This window comes from Microtus ochrogaster, chromosome 6 (genome assembly GCF_000317375.1).
Source record: "Microtus ochrogaster isolate Prairie Vole_2 chromosome 6, MicOch1.0, whole genome shotgun sequence".
In the NCBI taxonomy this organism is placed as follows: domain Eukaryota; kingdom Metazoa; phylum Chordata; class Mammalia; order Rodentia; family Cricetidae; genus Microtus; species Microtus ochrogaster.
The window spans coordinates 46,734,790-46,741,566 of record NC_022013.1 but is presented as its reverse complement, the minus strand read 5'-3'; the positions used below and the strand labels follow the sequence as shown (position 1 = coordinate 46,741,566).

General features: G+C 46.2%; 1 protein-coding gene across 1 annotated transcript in view; it reads right to left on the bottom strand.

The window, feature by feature from the left end:
- Nucleotides 1-5,786, bottom strand: part of Nek10 (NIMA related kinase 10) — a 184,255-nt gene extending 178,469 nt beyond the window's left edge. The window contains exon 1 of the mRNA XM_013346817.2: nucleotides 5,658-5,786. The gene's annotated coding sequence lies outside the window, so the exon portion shown is untranslated. The remainder of the gene's footprint in view (nucleotides 1-5,657) is intronic.
- Between the last annotated feature and the right edge of the window lie 991 nt (nucleotides 5,787-6,777).

The window sequence follows — 6,777 nt, the reverse complement described above, 5'->3', positions numbered from 1 at the left end:
AGAGCTAGTTCCAGGACAGGCACCAAAGCTACAGAGAAACCCTGTCTCGAAAAAAAAAACAAAAACAAAAAAAAACAAAAACAAAAGACTAATACATGCATATGTACCGGCCTCTCTTCCACATCTTCTCTGAAACTGTAACACTGCTACGGAAAATGTGGAAACTCGGGTTCTTTGCTTCCTGGTTTGGCCCCGGTTCCTATCTTTTCAGATGAAGCAGGTTGGACGGATGTAAGTGTTTTGGTAGCAGCTGCCAACCATGCACAGTGATGGCAAATCCTCCTGAAAGTGCCGCCTTTCACTTGTCTTCTAGGACTAACCCAGATCAGTGCGAGCCAGCCTAAAGTCTAAGCGTGTGACAACAGACACCACTGCATCTTCATGATTTCCATGTTCCTTAGAGAGTCTAGAATTCTCTCCACTATCTTTGGCAGTGCTTGCAATATTGTCAACTGTGCAACCTGTGGCCTCTAGTCCTGGGTAAGGACAGGGGATATAGTAAGTAATAATATTTGAAAGGTAAACCAGAAAAATCTAGAAAGAGATTGTATTCACCAAAGAAAAGACGGAAGTAGTGCCCTAAGTGTCTTCTTACTGATTGACTCCACAAATAAAAACATGGCACCCTTCCGCTGGCTAGTTTTTAATTGTCAAGTGGACCTAACCAGTCACTTGGGAGGAGAGAACCTCAACTAAATAATTAGCTTGATGGGATTGAACTGTGGCTATGCCTGAGAGAAAACTGCCTTGACTGACGGCGGATGTGGGGTGGCTCAGCCCGCTGTGGGTGGCACCACCCATAGACAGTTGAACCTGGCTGTGTAGGAAATCTAGCAGTGAGCAGCATGCAATGTTTGTCCCATGGTTTCTTCTTCAGGCTCCTGCCTTGAGTTCCTGACCTGCCTGCCCTCAGTGACGTATTGCGACGTGCAAGTTTAGGTCACATGAACACTTCTTGCCCTGAGTTGCTTTGGGTCATAGCAAAGGAAAGCAAGCTGCAGTGGAAAGACACTGTAAGCATGGCATGGCTGTGATTAAACTGAACACATTTTAAGAGGAGGATTGTGCAAACATTTGGAGCTTTGGAGCTGGTAAAGTCGCTGAATGCTTGAATCTAATGGGATGTTCTATGGGAGCTTCGAGGATGAGGATGTGGAGGTCCTGGTGCCTAAAGGGGGTGGGAACAATGGCTTTCTCTGAAATTAAAATGTATCTGTGTGTGAGTGATTCCATTTATTATCCCATTCCATTACTCCAGGGCTAACTAACATGGCTAAGGAGGAATTTACCTGGCTTAATTCAAGCAAATCATAAAACCCAAATGAACTGTACTAAGAAACAGAAGGAAGAGCTAAACTGGTCTCAAGTAGAGCAGAGAATCCCTTGATATAGAGCGCACACACACACACACACACACACACACACACACACAATGGCCCCCTTCTTAAACCTCATATCTGGCATTTGGTCATGAAGCCTTGACTACTTTTCTACTAAATATGGTTCACGTTCACCAGCTTCTTTCTAATCTCATCTCCAAGACTCAGTGCAAGTTTACATCACGGCTCCTCACTCCAGTGACTGTTCCCTCCCAGCAAATGAAATGAAGCATCTGAAATGAAGTGAAGCAAATGAAACGTTGCTTTCTCCTCTCTTAGTGAGGTGCTGCTTGCGATCCAAGGCCCTGCCTCACCTGCCCGCTTTTGCTCACACTGGGACCTGAACCTGCTTCTCCAGAGACGTTATCTCCTGGATGCTCCAGGACATCCCCGGATATTAATGAAAAGTCCCAAGGATAACTAGAGCATCATCATCTCGAGATGGGGGGAACATAATGAAATACACCAGCAGATGAAAACGTGGCCCTGGCTGATATAGTGATTACAGAGCTGGCGCGGTGCAGTCTCTTTACAGAGAAAACATGACAGCTATGTTAAATGTGGGCGACCTCACGTGTCCCTACAGCACATACGATTTCATAAAGAAAAGACGCCAAGGGTAGCATGCATGTAGCACTCTGTGCAGGCCAGTCTCCACCTCTGGGAGTCACATGTTTGAGAAGGTGACTCCCTCGGGTTAGACTACCTAACCGGACATGACAGAAATGGTGATGGATGAGGCCTAGATTCTCCTAGATTCATTTTTCTAGCCACGCTTTTCAAATTAATTAACCCCAAACCACTGGCAAAGTACGAAGAACACAAAACGGCCATTTCCTGGTAGCCCAGGCTTGGTTTGCTCTGCCTGGAGTTAAGTTGAGTTTAATTCTCATAGGAAGGCCTTCCTTTCTAAATCATTTGTCACTCTGAATCTCATGGTGGTTTTAAGCCTAGAATTTAGGTTCCATTAAAAATAATTCCAATATCAAGATTTATCAAGCTCTTGACCTCGACAACTGTCACTGTTACTGTTAACCAAGTTTAGTGGACACAAGACAAAGTCTGACATCATGACCCAAATAATTCAAGTGTGGGAGCTCAGGGCTGCAATCCTAGCCCTTGGGAGGCTGGAAACTGTGATCACCGTGAATTGGAGTCCAGCCTGGGCTCTACAGTAAGTCTGGGGGCAGCCTAGTCTATCTAGCAAGATCCTGCTTCAAATAAACTAAAGAAGTAATTTTTAAAAAAAATAAGGACTTATTTGACAAGTGAGAAGTACTCCATTTCATTCAGAGTTAACACTCATGCTTTCCATCTGCTTTTTTAAAAAAATATTGATCTATATATTGAATGAGTATGTTAAAGTCTACTTTCTACTATACCGAGCCTAACTCTGCTGTCTCCTTTATCCTGCTGCTCTGTTTCCCCCATTCATTTGCCTATGAATGTGCCCTATGCAAAACTTAACACAAATAGTCAACGCTTGCTATTTCTAGGAAACCAGTAAGTCGAAGAATTTGTTATAACCACCCCATTTACAGGTAAGGAAACTTACCTACCAAAAGATTAAGAAATTTCCAAAGCTTGCCCTGTCTAGCAGGCTGGGATTTCCTGGCTCAAGTGTCTCTAGCTGCAGGTACCACTCCGCTATTCCCCACAACAACCAAAGTTAGGGCCTGCGGGGTTTTGGTTTTCTTTCCATTTTCCTCCCCTCCACTTCTTTTTGTGACAGTCTCCCCAGGTTGCCAGGCTAACCCCACACTCTCTAGGCTCTTCTTCCCTGGCCCCCACCCCAAAGCTGTGATTACAGGCATATGTATGTCCCTACACCAGGCTCTTCTCTCCCTCCCCTATGCCCCACCCATCTCATTCTTTCTGAGACAAGCTAATTTTTCAGCTCAGTTGTGTTGTGAAACACCTACTTAACATTCGCAAGGCGGAGGCAGGAGAATCAGGGGTACAAAGTGAGCTTTGGCTACAGGAGACCTGTGATAAAGGAAGAAAGGCAAGGGCAAGGGAGGAAAGAACTAGCTAGGAGCTTGTTGATAAAGCACACTACGTCTGTGCAGGTGTTCCAGAGAGGACTCGCCCTGAATGTCTGCAGTACCATCCCATTGGCTGGAGGCCATCACTGAGCACAACAACCACCACCTCGTGCATGCAACGTGGAAGGCCACTTCAAGCCCCAGCTGCTCATGTCCCTGCGACCCTACGTTCCCTATCAGGAAGGACTCTTCCCTGAACCCTGACCCTCCTGCCAGGCATATGGTTCAGATAAGCAGAAAAGTAACGGATATGCGCAACCTTGGCTCAAACTTCTGATCCTCCTGCCTCCTCATCTTCGTATTTGCTGGCACTATAGGTGGGTGCTCTCGGGCCAGCAAAATGTGTTGGCTTTTTTTTTTTCACAGCCTAAAACTTGGGTGCTTAGGAACACTGCCTGTTTCAATGGGCTTCTAGGGTACTCTGCACCCTTACATCTCCGACCTGAGCCTCAGAGCCTGGCTGGTTCTGACAGAGTCACATTTTGGACTCTTGGTCCATCTCTTACAGCCTTTACTGGTTGCACGATATTTGACTATCCGTGGGCCTGACCCTGGACTCTTCAGTAAGTAGTCACCAAGTTAAAGAGTCTCTTCTAGCATCGGAGCTGAGGCCGCACACCAAGCAGTCTAACGATGAGATGGTATCCCGCAAACTACTCCCGCCTACATCAAACATGTCATTTTATCCTTTGTGAACTGATCGTGGATATTTTACAACTTCTGTTTTCATTCCTTTCAAACGCATGGGAACTGCACATGTGTGTCACTAAGCCTGGAATCTGTTTAATATTGGAATGGTTTAAAGTAATTCAGCGAGGTAGGTGCCATTCTCATTATGTGCACAGGTAAAAAATTTAGGGGACACTGATTTGGTAGGTGGCAGAGAGTTGAAATGCTGAGTTGCATGGGTCTCAGCTCTTGCAAACCATACTGTATTGTCTCTCTCTAATAATCTCAAATCACACCATATGATTTTCATCAAAATTATTATGGCATAAGATTGGGCATAAATTAAGAACTTCCAGACCTTTACAATGAAAGCAAAATCCCTAAACTAACATTCACTTCAGAGGACAGCTCTGACTTTTCCAGAAGTCGTGAGTATTCTGCGAAGCTGATAACTTCTTACGAGATTCATTCTTTATCGAGCACATACCGAGTGCACTTGCTAGGTGTCTGAGCTGGATGCTGAACCACGAATGAGTCAGTGTTGTCGCGCTTGTAGGCAGCAAAGCAATCAGACAACACAAAGACAAGGACGGGGAAGTGCATGAACTGCCCTAGAGAGGCAGTCCATTCTCGGCACCGTGGGAACAGTTGAGACAGCCAGATGTGGCATGAACCACGTTCTGTGAATAGCTAAGATGGAGTTGGTGTTGGCTAATCAAGGACTGGAAAATAGAGAAGTAGGGGAGATGGGTTTCCAGTGAAAAAGGGAAACATTCCTTGGCACTTAAAAAAATAAAAGATAAGTCGGTCTAACAATGGTGAGCAGGTGGATTGGATGGATAAGGATGGACCACAATCAGTAATGCTGGAACATATATATTAAAATCAGATAGGTAGATAGGTAGATAGATTAGATAGATAGATAGATAGATAGATAGATAGATAGATAGATAGATAGATGAAATCAAAGACTGGTGGAACCCGAGATAGCTTTGTGGAGATGATTTTTTTTTTTTTTATAGAGGATGAGGTGGTGTCAAGGATGTGGTTGTAGGAATGCAGACAGTGGTAGCACCCATAGGAGTCTAGAGTAGTAGGGTCTGGGGGTAGGGTTGCATTGAGAGAAGCTCACAACTGCAGCTGGGTATTGGGCTCTGGCTGAGGGGAGCTTTCTAGGCGTCGGTGAAGACTTTCTTCCCACCTGTAACAGAAGTTACCTAAGGGGAGGTACTGAGGTGGAGGTGAGCAGAGCCCACCCTGTAGAAGGAAGGAAGGCAGGAGTGTGCTACTCACAAAGGAGATCTTAAGCCTCCAGAGGCATGAGCGCTGAGGGATAGCAGCTCTGTTTACCCACACCAGGCCCTTTGCTCCTGGAAGCACCGCGCATCGCGGAACGCACCTCCCAACACGCTCTTCAGCACAAGCTTATCTACTTTGAAGAGGCACACTCTGGCCGACTGACCCCAAGGCTGACATCGCCCCCTTGGTTAGGTCCTTGCAGATGGCCTCATGGGAAGGGAGACTGTCCTGTCGCCTTGGGCACAAGGACGTCCGCACCACTCACCGCGCAGGAGGGCGGCCCTCCTTCAGGCCAACCTCAAGTCATCTTCCTCGTCCTGCTGCAGAAGCCCGAGAGAACTCAAACCAGTTCCCTCCCAGACACCTGTTGGTTTTTCAGTCAATTCCTTTCCTGGCCCAGAGAGACTAAACCAATGCTCACAGTTCTTCCTCCAGGGCCCCGGGCGCTCAGCCAATCAGGAATGACAACGCTGCAAGGTAGGGAGTAGCGCCATAGCAACGGATGACGCCTACCCTGCTACCTTAGCAACCAGAGAACGCTCGGTGAAGCTCAGGATGCGAGGACCTAAACTTGGTATGTTGTATCTTATGGTCAGAAGGAGCTTGGAATCCAAAATAAACAAGGTTTACCTCAGGTGCTCCAAGAATTATCACGGACTGCAAATCAGTTCTCAAAGATTAAAGGGGGAAACGAAGCAGGACACAGGCTCGACTTCCTGTTTGGGGGTTGAGAAGGACCTGGAACTTGATTTGTGGGTCATGTCGCCTGCTTGGTACCTATCTTTTCGGTGCACAAAATTACTTCAAGATGCTACAGCACAAGTCTCAAGCATAAAATGCTGGGGCAACACGTTCCCCAGGTGCAAGAGCTCTCTATCAGACGCCTGTCACCAGGTCATTGGGAGGCTTTGCAAAGTCACACAACTTTTTTCGAGTGTCTGCATTTTTTGAAATAGAAATTCGAGTTGCAGTAAAATTGCCCGTAAAAAGGCAAACCAGAGCTTTTGAAAGTACCAAACTGAGTGGTCGATTTTTTGGTGAGCACAAGTCATTTCATGGGCTGCCTGACAGCTAATGACAGAGATGGCAGAACCTACAATGACTCTGTAGCACCAAGACACAAGGCTGCAGCTTTGCCTGTGCCCTCGGGTATAGGGAACCTACCCACTGAAGTCTTGGAGTACTGGGGTTTGGGCAACTCAGTACTCAGTACATAGAAGTAAGAGGATCAGGAGTTTGTAGTCAGTCTAGGATCCCTGAGGCACTGCCTCAAAAAACATCAAAACAAAAAATCAACACATAAAAACTTCAAAGTACAGTTCTGAACTGGAATTGAAAGCATGGGAGAGGAGATGGGAATTAAGGCAAACACAGCACTAAGTGGA